Below are 15,775 nucleotides of genomic sequence, written 5' to 3'. Positions count from 1 at the left end.
GCACGCACCGTGTGAGACCTGTTATTTTTTTTGTATTATTTGTATTTTAAAATATAGCCATAGCAGATGCATAGTATTTGGTCATTGTGCTGTTACTTATTCAGCATCATCATTAGTGTGTTGTATCTGGTTATGTATTTCCTTTTATCCTGAGCAGAAAGCAGTTAACATTTTATAATTTTAGTTTCATGTAATGTTTTGAAGCACAAAAATCTAACACTGACAACAAGATAAATTTGTATCTGATTATTGCTGTGATTCAACTAAATAAGATTTTTATACTGCCAAATCACCACAAGCTTCATTGAGACCTTAGAGCAGTGATTCTCAAACTGTGTGGCGCCAAACAGTTTGAAAATCACTGGGACCGGGAGGGGGAAATCACTCACTCACTCACTCATCGTCATCCGCTTATCCGGGGTCGGGTCGCGGGGGGAGCAGCTCAAGCAGGGGGCCCCAGACTTCCCTTTCCCGGGCCACATTGACCAGCTCTGACGGGGGGATCCCGAGGCGTTCCCAGGCCAGTGTTGAGATATAATCTCTCCACCTAGTACTGGGTCTTCCCCCGAGGTCTCTTCCCCACTGGACGTGCCTGGAAAACCTCCCAAGGGAGGCGCCCAGTGGGCATCCTTACCAGATGCCCGAACCACCTCAGCTGACTCCTTTCTAAGTAAAGGAGCAGCGGCTCTAATCCGAGTTCCTCACGGATGACTGAGCTTCTCACCCTATCCCTAAGGGAGACGTCAGCCACCCTTCTGAGAAAACTCATCTCGGCCGCTTGTACCCGCGATCTCGTCCTTTCGGTCATCACCCAGCCCTCATGACCATAGGTGAGGATAGGAACGAAGATCGACTGGTAGATCGAGAGCTTTGCCTTGCGGCTCAGCTCTCTTTTCGTTACAACGGTGCGGTAAAGCAAACGCAATACCGCCCCCGCTGCTCCGATTCTCCGGCCAATCTCACGCTCCATAGTACCCTCACTCGCGAACAAGACCCCGAGGTACTTGAACTCCTTCACTTGGGCTAAGGACTCATTTCCTACCCGGAGTAAGCAATCCATCGGTTTCCTGCTAAGAGTCATGGCCTCAGATTTAGCGGTGCTGATCCTCATCCCAGCCGCTTCACACTCGGCCGCCAGCCGAGCCAGTGAGTGCTGAAGGTCACAAGCCGATGATCCAATGAGGACCACATCATCCGCAAAAAGCAGTGATGAGATCCTCAGACCACCGAACTGCAACCCCTCCCCACCACGACTATGCCTCGATATCCTGTACATGTATATCACAAACAGGATTGGTGACAAGGCGCAGCCCTGGCGGAGACAAGCACCCACTGAGAACGAAACTGACTGGCTGCCGAGGACCCGAACACAGCTCTCGCTTTGGGAGTACAGAGATTGGATGGCCCTGAGGAGAGACCCCCTTACCCCATACTCCCGCAGCACCTCCCACAGTTTCTCCCGGGGGACCCGGTCATACGCCTTCTCCAGATCCACAAAACACAAGTGGACCGGATGGGCATACTCCCAGGCCCCCTCCAGGATCCTTGCGAGAGTGAAGAGCTGGTCCGTATTTCCACGTCCAGGGCGAAAACCGCATTGTTGCTCTTCAATCTGAGGTTCGACGATCGGCCGAACCCTCCTTTCCATTACCTTGGAGTAGACTTTACCAGGGAGGCTGAGAAGTGTGATACCCCGGTAATTGGTACACACTCTCTGGTCCCCCTTTTTGAACAGGGGAACCACCACCCCGGTTTGCCACTCCTTTGGCACTGCACCCGACTCCCACGCGATGTTGAATAGGCGTGTCAACCATGACAGCCCCTCAACACCCAGAGCCTTTAGCATTTCTGGCTGGATCTCATCAATCCCTGGGGCTTTGCCACTGCGCAGATGTTTGACTACCTCAGTGGCCTCCACCAGGGAAATTGACGATGAAACACCATCAACCTCGAGCTCTGCCTCCAACATAGAGGGCGTGTTATTCGGATTCAGGAGTTCCTCAAAGTGTTCCTTCCAACGTCCGACGACCTCCTCAGTTGAGGTCAACAGAGTCCCATCCTTACTGTACACAGCTTGGATGGTTCCCCGTTTCCCCCTCCTGAGGTGCCGGATAGTCTTCCAGAAACACTTTGGTGCCGACCGAAAGTCCTTCTCCATGGCCTCTCCGAACTTCTCCCACACCCGCTGCTTAGCCTCCGACACGGCAGCAGCTGCAGCCCTTCGGGCCTGTCGGTACCCTGCAACCGAGTCCGGAGTCCTCCAGGATATCATATCCCGGAAGGCCTACTTCTTCAATCGGACGGCTTCCCTGACCACCGGTGTCCACCACGGTGTCCGAGGGTTACCGCCCCTTGAGTCAGAGTTTTCCCCCCTACAACCCTTAGGCGCAGGGAGGCGACCCTCTCGTCTACCGGGGTAAACTCCAACACCGCGGCGCTCAGCCGGGGATTTATGAGTATCCCCACACCCGCCCGGCGCCTCACGCCCTCGGCAACTCCGGAGAAGAATAGAGTCCAACCCTTATCCAGGAGTACGGTACCAGAGCTGAGACTGTGCGTGGAGGTAAGCCCCACCAGATCTAACTGATAGCGCTCCACCTTCCTCACAAGCTCTGGTTCCTTTCCCCACAGCGAGGTGACGTTCCACGTCCCCAGAGCCAGCTTCTGCCGCCCGGGTCTGGTCCGTCGAGACCCCTGACCTTCGCTGCCACCCATGTGGCTGCGCACCCGACCCCAACGGGTCTTCCCACAGGTGGTGGGCCCATGGGATGAAGAGAGGGGGGGTGCCACGTAGTTTGTTCGGGCTATGCCTGACCGGGCTCCGTGGCAAACCCGGCCACCAGGCGCTCGCCATCGAGCCCTCCGTCTGGGCCTAGCTCAAGACGGGGCCCCGGGCTTCCTCCGGGCCAGGTCACATCTCCTCTTTTTTTCGTTATTCATTGAGGTTTTTTGAACCATTCTTAGTCTGGCCCCTCACCTGAGACCACTCTGACATGAGAGACCCTACCAGGAGCACAAGGCTCCAGACAACACAGCCCTCAGGTTCATAGGGACACGCAAACCTCTCCACCACGATAAGGTGACGGTTCCAGGAGAGGTCGGGAGGGGGAAATTTTGTCCACATTTCTTTATTAACGGTGAAACAGTAAACAAATTGTTCTTTTGCCATAGCCAGGGGTCGGCAACCCGTGGCCCTTCAGTGGATCCCTGTACATTGTTGTGCCTATCGCGCATATTTTTCGCGAACGGTGAACTTTACAAATCAGTTTTCATGTCAGGGAACGTCACGTAAATTTTATTAAATCATCGTATCAGGCCAGCAAGAAATACCAGGAGTGGGAGTTTGTGCGCTCAGAGAGACGGACACATGTATCTCTATGTTATGTAAAAACACTTGGCCCATTTTGTCATTTTGTTGGGGCAGGGGGGCAGGTGGAGCATGAAAAATAATCTAGCTCCAAAGTGGGGTATGACAGAAAAAGTTTGAGAACCACTGCCTTAGAGAAACCCAACCGTTCCCAACAACCAGTAGCAGTGGCGACTCTGGAGAGAAGACACTCCCTCATTAACTGGAAGAAACCTCTATCTGCCTCGACCGGCTAGGGTGATAGAGGAGAAAGATGGGGAAGAGAGCAGAGGTGGTTGGAAAAGAGGGGTTGCAGAAGCAGTGGTGCAACTTAGCATATTCAATCAATCAATCAAATTTTATTTGTATAGCCCATATTCACAAATTACAATTCATCTCATAGGGCTTTAACAGGGTGTGACATCCTCTGTCCTTAACCCTCAGCAAGAGTAAGGAAAAACTACAAAAAACCCTTTTAACAGGGTAAAAATATGTAGAAACCTCAGAGAGAGCCACATGTGAGGGATCCCTCTCCCAGGACGGACAGAAGTGCAATAGATGCCACGTGCAGGAGAACATCATCAATAATCAAAGTCTCTAGCAGCAATGATGAAGCACAGTCCATGCTCAGCAACCATCTAGACCACGATCCACCATCCAGACCAGACGCCACTTCAGTCCTCAGTCACCGTCAACCGCCGCCCACCAGGAGGACCCATCACAAGCCACCACTGCGGTCCTGGTCCACCGCCCGTGCCCAATGCCAACGCGACACAGGGTCCGCCACCAGCACCACGATCAGCCCACATGACTCAGAATCCGCCACACTGGATCCAACACCGCGACCCCCGGTGCGCGATCCACAAACCGTAATCCATGGTGCGGCCACAGAGGCCCTGGATCTGCGGGTGATAAAGCAAAGGGATTCCGGGGAAGGGGGATAGGGATGGAGAAGAGGAAGGAGAAGCTGGAAAGAGAAGCTCCGTGTGTCATGTGTCATAAAATAGAACAAGTAACGTTCTGGCGCACTAATTAGCTCTAACTATAAGCTTTATCAAAAAGGAAGGTTTTGAGCCTACTTTTAAACGAACAGATGGTGACTGCCTCCCGAACTGAAAGTGGTAGATTATTCCACAGCCGAGGGGCTTGATGGCTAAAAGCTCTGGCTCCTACTCTACTTTTAGAGAATTTAGGGACGACAAGTAGGCTTGAATTCTGGGAGCGGAGTGCTCTAGTGGGTTTATAAGGTATTAACAGCTCTTTAAGGTATAAAGGCGCTATATTATTAAGGGCCTTGAAGGTGAGGAGGAGAATTTTAAATTCTATTCTAGATTTAACTGGAAGCCAGTGTAGCGATGCTAATATTGGAGAAATGTGCTCTCTTCTCTTTGTTCTCGTCAGGACACGTGCTGCAGCATTTTGGACAAGCTGTAGAGTCTTTAACGACTTCCTGCTGGAGCCTGATAATAATGAATTACAATAGTCCAGTCTCGATGTAACAAAGGCGTGGACTAGTTTTTCTGCATCTTTTTGTGAAAGGACATGTCTAATTTTTTAAATATTACGCAAGTGGAAAAAAGCGGTCCTCGAAATTTGTTTTAAGTGACTATTAAAGGATAAATCAGGATCGAAGATCACTCCCAAGTTCCTGACTGTTTCATTGGAAGCAAGGGCAATGTCGTCTAGCGCAGCTATATCATTAGATAATGCATCTCTAAGGTGTTTGGGGCCAAGTATTATAACCTCTGTTTTGTCTGAGTTTAATAAGAGAAAATTGCGGGTCATCCAGGTTTTTATGTCCTTGAGACATGTTCGAAGTTTAGTTAATTGATTACTTTGTTCAGGTTTTATTGACAAATATAACTGGGTGTCATCCGCATAGCAGTGGAAATTTACCGAGTGTGTCCTGATAATGTTTCCTAGTGGAAGCATATATAATGAGAATAAAATTGTGCTGAGCACAGAGCCCTGCGGAACACCATGATTAACTTTGGTGCGCACAGATGACTCATCATTAATTTGCACAAATTGGGAGCGATCAGAAAAATACGATTTAAACCAGTTAAGGGCGGTTCCATTAATGTGATTAACTGTTTTAGTCTTTGTAATAAAATTTGATGGTCAATTGTGTCGAATGCTGCACTGAGATCTAACAGAACGAGGACAGACACAAGTCCCTGATCTGAGGCTATTAAAAGGTCATTAGTGACTTTTGCCAAGGCTGTCTCTGTACTGTGATTGGCTCTAAACCCCGATTGAAAGTCTTCATATATATTATTTTCCTGGAGAAACTCACACAGCTGATTGGCTACCACTTTTTCTAAGATTTTAGAAATGAAGGAGAGGTTAGATATTGGTCTGTAATTGGCTAAAACCTCTGGGTCTAGGGTGGGTTTTTTGAGTAGGGGTTTGATGACAGCTATTTTAAAAGACTGTGGTACATAACCTGATGATAATGACACATTGATAATGTTAAGTAACGAACTATCAATTAGGGGCAGAATGTCTTTAAGTAATTTGGCAGGAATGGGATCTAAGATACAGGTTGTTGGTTTAGAACCTGAGATTAATTTGGTAAACTGATCACGGGTGATCAGAGAGAAGCTGTCTAAGTAATGGGTAGGATTCTCAGCCGTTTCTGAGATCTCTGTTGTTGGGAGGGTATTAGTGCCAATTGAGGGCAGGAGATGGTTGATTTTATTTCTAATAGTTTGAATTTTATCAATAAAAAAGGTCATAAAGATATTGCTATTTAGGGATGGAGGAATACTGGGTTCGGTGGAGGTGTGACTCTCTGTCAGCCTGGCTACAGTGCAGAAGAGAAACCTGGGGTTATTTTTATTCTCTTCTATTAGTTTTGAATAGTAGGCGGCTCTTACTTTGTGGAGAGCCTTTTTATATTCTTTAACACTATTCTTCCAGTCTATGAGGTTTTCAACATTGTTGCTGGAGCGCCACTTCCTTTCTAGTTTTCTTGATAATTGTTTTAACTCATTTGTCTGGGAATTATACCACGGAGCTAATTTACTATGTTTGACATTTTTCTTTTTTAGAGGCGCTATTGAGTCTAATGTTAATCGTAATGAGTCTGCAGAGCTATCGACGAGGTGGTCGATCTCAATGGAGCTCAGGGTTTTAAAGAATTTGTTGTTTATATCTACTGCTAATACGGGTTTAAATGTAATTGGGATTATTTCCTTAAATTTAGCTACAGCACTATCAGGTAGACATCTAGAAAATTAATTTTACTGTTAGTAAAGTACTGTTAAATTTTCAATTGCGACACCGTACGATAATACAAGGTCAAGTGTGTGGTTACCACAATGAGTAGGTTTGTGCACACACTGATTGAAACCAATAGAGTCTAGTATTGAAATAAATGCTACGCTAAGGCAATCTTTATTATTATCAACATGAATATTAAAGTCACCAACAATAATAATTTTATCGGTCTTTAGGACTAAGTTTGATAAAAACTCAGGGAATTCCTTTAAAAATTCAGTATAAGCCCTGGGAGCACGGTAAACTACGGCAAATATGATTGGCTGTTGGTGGTTCCTGGATTGGCGTGGAAGACTAAGAACCAGACATTCAAATGACTTGTAGCTGAGTTTAGGTTTAGGATTAATTGATAGACTGGAGTTAAAAATAGCAGCAACTCCACCTCCTCGCCCAATTTCTCTAGGAACCTGTGAATTGATATGACTGGGGGGAGTAGATTCATTTAGACTGACATAATCATCAGGATGCAGCCACGTCTCAGTGAGGGACAATAAATCTATGTTGTAATCAGAGACTATTTCATTAACTAAAAGAGCCTTTTTTTCCAGTGATCTAATGTTTAAAAGACCACATTTAAAAGTCTGGGTTTCCTGTATTGTTTCAGAGGTTGTTTTAATTTGTATTAAATGTTTGTGTGGAGTTCTCGCTCTATTATTGTTTAATTTCAATAATTTAATCGGACGGTGAACAGACACAATCTCTATGGGGTTTTGTGACTGATCCAGAGGGAGCGCAGAGAAGTGTTTAGCACTGCAGCTCTGCTTCCTGGTCCCAACTATGGGTTGTCATGTTATAGACTTAGTAATATTCCTAGATAAGAGAGCTGCTCCATCCCAAGTGGGATGAACGCCGTCTCTCCTAACAAGACCAGGTTTTCTCAAAAAAGTTAGCCAATTATCTATAAAGCCCACGCCGTTTACAGGACACCACCTCGACAGCCAGCGGTTAAAAGACAACATGCGGCTAAATATGTCATCACCTGTTGTATTAGGGAGCGGGCCAGAGAAAACTACTTTGTCCGACATCGTTTTAGCAAAAGCACATGTAACCCACATGGATACAAGACCCATGTATGTCATTTAGAGGGAGTTTACCGAGCCCCACCACAAGGTGGCGCGTTAGCCCTGCATTCATGGTCACGACCACAGAGCGCGTGCTCGTCCTGAGCCACTCCCGAGACGTTGACCGTGAGTGCCACTCGTTGAGTGAGCTGACGAACCTGGGTATGAAACGTGATGTAAACCTCATAAATTAATGATTAATCCCCACGTAGTATATTGATAAATCTCTTGTTTATTAGGAGAGAGCTTTGTGTGTAGAGAGAGAGAGAGCGGAGCTGCTTCAGCCGTGTAAGCCTCTGTTGGACTCCGGTAAGAGCATTGCTACATGCTAAGAGGCTAAGCCTCGTTATTAGCTTGTTGATGTTAGCTCAGATGAACATGCTGCTTACTGAGATACTTTCATAAAACCAATCGGAGTTAAGGGAATGTTTCCTAATGTTTTAACCCACCGTGGTACTATTGTATCATTGTGATATGTGGAAAATTACTTACTATTACTACTAAAAGATCGCTAGCTACCGCGCTAACGCTAATCGCGGATAGCATTGTTAAGCTAGCTCAGATATACTGTGGTGTTCAATATAGCTAATGTGTAGCTGGCTAAACTACCATGCCACCACAATATTTGATGATAGAGACAGAGATGGACGATGATGTCAGGTTGTAATTATATTGATCAGATATAATTTACTGTGTACATAATGTGATAAATTCATGGAGGTCATTTGAATGTGGAGTAAAAAGGAGTGAATTGATACAGTTCATTTACAGTTAAAAAGATAAATATTGCTTAAGAATATAAACACTGCTTATAGAGATAAATAAGTATATTTATGTTAAGTACAAGTACATGATGAATAATTGTTAAAATATTTGTACTGTAAATGTGTACATTGCCATTTACAATGATTGGAACAATGTACTGCATTTGGATATGTATATGCAGAGAATCAGATTAAGAGTAGTAGAAGTCATGTGATGAATATGGATAATTGAAATCTATTTTCTGCACCATGCGTGTAGATTGTTTTTTTTGCTAGATCAGATATTGATCAGATTCTGAACCTTTGGTGGTTCAGTGGCGAGCCAGGCGATTGACAGCAGACGAAGATCGGGATCCACTCCGAAGACCAAAGACTTCTACTCATTTTCCTTTGATTCAGATAAGAACGTTCACCATAAAACCTACCCGGGTAGTAGAACGAACACAGGGTTAAAACCCCATCTTCTGATATAGAAGAAAGGACACTTTTCTTTGAACTTTATTTTATTTTTTTATTTTATTGAAAGAGCTCTATTTTTGTTTGTTCCTAATTCACTGCACTGCAAAATAGGAATTGTTGGCAAGGCAATAAATGATCACTGTTCAACTTCCAGTAAGAGTCCAGCTTTCTGAACCTAGGGGAATGTGGGTTGCTTTCTTCCATCAGGGTTAAAGGCGCTACACACACACCGACTCAACATTCAATTTAGTGACCTCCGAATATTAAAGCTCCTTCAGAATAGTTTAATATAATAAGGGTAATTAAGATAAGTTATTAATGATAGAAGCACCAAATAATACAGTATTATAATAATGACCATTGAGTTGTGTCAGATCTGGATCCTATAGCCCTGGAGGCAGAGATACCTGCAGAAACAGAGAGAACAAAAGTAAAAACTGTGGGAAAGGAAAAAGTGATGTTGTGATTTGATAAGAATACATGGTGGTTAGAGAAAGAGACAGACAGAGATACTCCAGTCCATAACTACAGCCCTTATGAGATTTCTGGTATGATCACTGTATTTTAAAAATAATTTTATATACTCAAATAAATACCAGCATTATACAGTATGAAGCCGTGCACCTTATGTTCCTGCAAATAATTAAAATAAAAAAAGTTTAACAAATAGTTTGATTCTGTCAGCAGAAACGCAGGAGTACCCTTATTTTGAAAACAGATATAGGAAGTGTTGCAAACATATACGTTTGTTACACTTTCGACAGATAATAAAGTTATGTCTTCAGAAATATTCGACAGAGCACGAAAACTGTGGCGAAAGACCATTTTCACAGTTTATTCTGCTGAGAACAGAAGATGTGCAACACAAAGTGTACACTATGGTCAGTAGTGACCCACTAAGCCATTCCATTGGGTATTAAGCAGCATTTATCATTTAGTTTTACCTTTACTTTCTATTTATTTTCTATCCCTTTGCTTGTTGTTTAAGGTGTTTTGTTATGCCAGCTAGGTTCCGGAATTATCATATAATCTATTCCATTCACCAAAAATGAACGCTAGTCTTCCACCCTTTTTTTTTTTGTCAGAATCAAAACAAAGAAAAAATCTAAATAATACAGCCCAATTTTTGTTTTTATTTCAAGTCCATTTGCAACACTTACAAAAGCCAGACACGGAAGTGAAAGTAAATATTTATAAATGAAAGATATGAGGTTCGAACAGGGATGCTGTGGCTGAGGGGTTAGAGCAGTCATCCTCTAACCAGGAGGTTGGCGGCTTGATTCCAGTCTTCCCCATTCCAGTAAGTGTCCTTACTGAATCCCAAATTGCCACTTCTCATAGAGAAAAGTGCTTCATATAGATGAACTGCATTTATTTGTTTTGTATGATAGCTATAAGGTAAATAAACTATGGTATCACCAGAGGTCTTACCAAGCAGGGTGTAGGGCAGTGTGTCAAATAAGTACAGAGCAGGCAAAAACTGCTTGTGAATGAAGGGTCCAGTTTATTTATTTAACAAAATGTCTTTCCGGAGGCAAAACATAAAAATTCATCAAAAGGTAAACATATGCTTCATAAACATGCTCCTCACGCGGTTCCTTCCCAACGTAGTTTCTGCCTCGTCTCTTGTCCTCCTCTTCGAGTGTGTCTCCCCTCCCATGTGCTCTCTTCTCGCTCCCAAACCTGAGCACCAGCTTTAATGAGGGCTGAGGCATTGGCATCTCCACCAGTAGTGCCTTCTGGGAGATGCAGCGCTCCCGTCAGCCATCTTGTGGCGTTGTAGCCACTCCCGGGGTGAGGAACATAATGCCCCTCTATCACACATCCTCTTATGATGCCACAAAATATATAGTTATAAATATGTCAAAGAACCTATACATATTGTCGCATCACAAGGGGTCATGTAGTAGAGCGATGCTACATTCCCATACAGGATTAGTTGCCACATCAAAAAGTAGCCACTTATGCATACACTACATTTCCAAGAATGCTTCACTATTCACCCAAGTGTAGGTGGTTAACCCACCTAATTGAAGCAGGACAAGAGAGCGTCACGGATGAGAAAGAGGGACAGGGAGTAGACAGCTAGAGGTACAGGCCAAACAAACTTTGAACGGAGAACTAAGAATGAGAAGTCCTTTACGCAGTGGGAAAATTTGCAATGTTTCAGCAGCAGAAAGACATCAAATAAGTAGCATGCAGGACCTGGGTGAAGGAATATAAAGAAGTATATAGAAATATCTGCAGTCACGAAGAATGTGAATGATGTTTTTAAATCATCGTATCAGGCCATCATGACATACTAGGAGCGGGCAAATGTGTGTGTGTTTGCTCCCAGACAGCGCACACACACACACAGGCCCACCCCACTCAGAGAGACACACAATGAGATCAGAGTTCTTTTTACGTGAAGCAGCTGGTAGGTGACTTAGCGGCTGCTTCTTAACAGTGGAAACAGTGAAAACAAAGAGTGTCTCTGGTCACAGCTGCTCGGGAAGCAGCAGCTGGTTTGTAGATGATGAACCTTGCTATTCAGATAGTGAACAAAATAATGGCAAAAGGGTTAAACCACCGACAATTCTCTTCATTGTTAGATGAAGGCGACAGCGTATATTCGGATCAAAATTCGGTGGCTGTCTAGGGGAAACATGCTGAAACGTATTTCTGCTTGTCTGGAAAATGCGAAATCCTTCCTGGAAAGCAAAGGCCTCACCTATCCCGAACTGGAAGATCTAGATTGGCTGAAAATGTTACACTTCATGGTGGATATGACAATTCCCTTAAACACACTGAATAAAAGCCTCCATGGAAAGGGAAGAACGGCCATGCAGATGCTCAAGGATGTTTTGGTGTTTGACCGCAAGATGACAGTGTTTGCCAGAGATGTACGGAGAGGTACGCTCTCTCACTTCCCCTCCCTGAGAGAGTTCAAAGAAGAACGTAATCACATATATTGTGAGAATTTACAGTGCGCGATCATCGTAATGCAGACTGCATTTGGGGAAAGATTCAGCAAGTTCAGAAAGTGAAAAAAAAACACATTATTCTTCCCTGTCACACACCTGGACATCGACTTATCCCTGCTAAACATGTCCGCATTCACAGGATTAAGTCAACAAGATTTTGAAATTGAACTGGATGAAAAGACTAATGGGTGTCCTAGTTCAAAAGCCTGACAGCTGATCATAAAGATGTCGCCCATCAGAAGACTATTCTTGCTCAAGAGCAAAAATGGAGCGATACTGAAAACCTCCCCAAGACCGATAAACTTTGAAACATGGAATGCCATTCCTGACACTTATATGAACATGAAGAAGTATGCATTTGGAGTCCTGTCCATCTTTGGATCAACATACTTTCTCAAGCATGAACTACATAAAATCCAAATATCGCTCCCGCCTAACAGATGATAGCCTGCAGTCCTGTGTGAAGATCAAGGTCACATCTTACAGCCCTGATATAGAGACGATCTGCAGTGATTTTCAGAAACATAAATCACATTAAACAGGTCAGAACACTATCATTTAATAGGCTATCATTTTGCAAAACAATATTTATTTTAGACACTGAGCTGATGTAGTTGTCTTTTATGTTCAGGTGCCACAGTTGACTGCTGTACTTGGCTGAGGGAAAAAACAGAAGAGAATGACAGCACACTGAAACAGACTTTAGTTATAATTACATAATAACTGGCCTATTTTTTACTTTTACTCTTTTTAAACTATAAGGCTGCAGCTATATGTTTTATTTATTTCAAAGTGGGCTGCTTCTTACTTTATACATTTCCCACAAATATGGGAAGGTAGGCCTATACATGCCTATTTATTTTGTTGTGCTATTAATGAGAGTTGTGTTATTTCCTTTTTTGTAACGGGTAAAAATAGCAAAAAAAATGTCAACAGTTTTCTTTATTGGTGTTCTATAATTTCATAAATGCATCAAACTATTGTTTTTATATATATTGTCATACTGTATATAAAACTTTATAAGCTGTGTTATATGTTTTGCGGCTCAATACAAACCTTATTTGGAGGAAGAGAGGGCAAAATGGCTCTTTTGATATTTAAGTTTTGCATACCCCTGCTGAAGCCAATACCTGAAACCACGTGTTTTCTTTATTCTGGAGACACAGGAGAGCTTCCAGAACTCAGTCTCCCACTGTGCATCGACTTCACACCTAGGTGTTAAAACTGCCCCTGGACACAACTTTCAACCACCATTGGTCACTCTGGGCCCCATGAGGTCACCAGGCAAATATAAGCCCATTTCCCTCTCCCCTTTTTCTCCTCTGCTCTTTTCTTCTGGAGGAGAGGTGTAACTCTTCAGCTCAACCAGCCAGAGAAACATCCTCCGAACCCAAGCTCGACCAACCTACTAGCAGGCCTGCCTGGAACAGACTTCTAAAACCAACTAACGGCTATCTGTAACCTGGTGCCAACATCTCACACACTCATCTCTCATAACTTAACCCACACAGGTGATCTCAGCCAGATGGTTTAAACACTCCAGGGGGTCTCTTGCTTCATTGTGGCCAGCTACCATTTTGAATCTTACTCACTTACACACACGAATGCATACTCACATACACATCTGCCAGCTGTATATAGTAAGAACACCTTTAGTTAGTTTTATGTGTTTATTATTACTTTTATTACTTTCACAATAAACATTTTTCTTGAACACAAATATTGTCGTCACAGGACTCTACACTATCAAGAACTTCATATCCTTCAACTTTGCTAAGTACTAATGTTGTAATTTTGGTTTTAGTTTTTTATTTAATTATTAAGCAGAGTTCCAAATTTGTAGTTAGTACTTTCATGACTGCACCATTCCTTTGAAGGGTGGTTCCCCAAGATAACTCTAATCAATTAAAGTTATTATTTTAAATTAATATTTTTCTGATAACAAAATTCATTGAATGCACAAAGGCACACCATTTAATGGTGTAATGCACCTCTTAAGAAGCGGGTGAAATTCACCTAAAACGCCTGTTTGAGGACACCAAAATTAAATTGAATGCTGTACCACTTGGTCTCAATCTCAGAATCAATCTAACTGCTACTGGCATTGAGTACTAGCAGTTGGCACACAGTGAGGTAGAAGGTTTTTATTTTCGCCTGAATATTTTTGGTAAACAGATGCCTGCTGATGACTCTAGCTGGGACTTATGAGCTGGAAAACATAATGGGACCCTAACATGAAGCCTTGACTAGCCCAAGTCCAAATTTGACTACAATACCACAGAAAATGAATATTTTACAGATGTTTTACTAAGGGCATGTCTAGGCGTTTTCCAAAAAGGTCATTTGGAGGGTCCAAAGGACCCTTGGTACCCATGGTAAACAATTAGGTTAAAAAGGCTACTTTTACACTAAAAATCATACTTTTATATAAATGAGACAAAACTGGTCATATGGTTAAAAATGTATTCAAATATACATCTTTCATATTTTGGATGCATGATGCCAGCCATTGTAGCAGTCACGACTGCAGGAGGAGGCTTGTGGAGGACTTTGTAGTGCCCTATCAGGATGTCAGCACCCATGAACCTCGATGGACCTATGTGGGAAAAGAAAAATTAGTCTGGAGCTATTAGAAGAGCCGTACGGAGGCACCACACCCACACTTATATGCATATCTGTTCACATTCATCTCGACATACAAAGGCATACTCTATCGGCATCTATATGCACATTCTAATTCTCAACAAAGAAAACTATTATCTCTCCCACATCTAAATCCACACCTTTTACTAATCAACAGTAAATCCTAAAAAAACACACACACAGTAATTTATAAGTTATTTATTATAATGAAATACGTACTTGTCAAGAGTAATGTCTTGTCCTTCCTGAAACATGGCCTCTGCCTCGGAGTCAAACGACGTGTCGCTGTCTTCCTCTGATACGTCATCATCAGACTTGTCGCTATCACGCCGATAACACAGATCCCTGGCTTGTTCGGTCGTCAAGTTTCATTTCTCTAGACGTTTCGCCATAGTGTAGCTTCAAAACTCTCCAAAGCAAGACTGAATTCTGCACACGGATCTCACAGCAACGCCCCCGGATTTTTACGCACGTATCTCAAATCCAGTGCTCACTTACTGTTATGCACGGAGATGAGATGCTCTGGAAGCAGGTGTTCGCTGTTGTGCAGTGACTTGCTATGTGTTGATAGATTAAGGTATATAAATTACAACAAAGGTCATCTTAAATCTTCCATGAGGCAGGTCACTAATGGTCGTCTTGGCAGTTACACATGGTAGGCATAAGCAAAGATAAAATATAGTTTGCTATAATAGTGCAATTTTCCATTAAACCCCACTGCTGCTCTGAATAGGCCTGAAACCGTTCAGTTAGTCATCACAATAACATCTCAAGTTCACTTAGCCATCACAATAACATCTCAAGTTCACTTGGACTCTAGGTGTTGGAATGGCATCAAAAAGAGGCAAGTGTCTCAACTGAAGGAGTTGATCCACCAGAATGAAACATAGCAGAAGTCAATCAATAAATGTTGTATTTGTATAGCCCATATTCACAAATCACAATTGGTCTCATGGGGCTTGACAAGGTGTGACATCCTCTTCTTTAATTCATTTAACAGAAGTACGATAGATTCAAGATGTCCGGGACAGGTATAAATACCTCAGGATCCTGCCAGCAAATGGAACCATGAAGTGGTTGCACGGAAATCAGTCACAGCCACGTATATACACAGTGTAATGTAGGTCCTGAAAAGTCTGCTGAATGGAAAGAACAAGATCTGCGCCGTTAGTACCATCATGGAAGGACAAACGCCTGCAGTAAATGTACCATCAGCAGATAGAAGTCCATTCTATCTGCTGGTCAGAAAAACAC

The 15,775-nt window shown here is 43.2% G+C and overlaps 1 long non-coding RNA gene across 1 annotated transcript; it reads left to right on the top strand.

The window, feature by feature from the left end:
* Positions 1 to 7,639: 7,639 nt before the first annotated feature.
* On the top strand, positions 7,640 to 9,063 carry LOC133956286 (uncharacterized). Its single transcript, XR_009921111.1, has 3 exons — positions 7,640 to 7,851; positions 7,929 to 7,998; positions 8,713 to 9,063. It is a non-coding gene; the product is annotated as an uncharacterized LOC133956286 (long non-coding RNA).
* Positions 9,064 to 15,775: the final 6,712 nt, after the last annotated feature.

Source organism: Platichthys flesus, chromosome 7 (assembly GCF_949316205.1).
Source record: "Platichthys flesus chromosome 7, fPlaFle2.1, whole genome shotgun sequence".
Taxonomy (NCBI): domain Eukaryota; kingdom Metazoa; phylum Chordata; class Actinopteri; order Pleuronectiformes; family Pleuronectidae; genus Platichthys; species Platichthys flesus.
The sequence above is the reverse complement of the archived record's forward strand: the minus strand, read 5'-3'. Positions and strand labels throughout refer to the sequence as shown.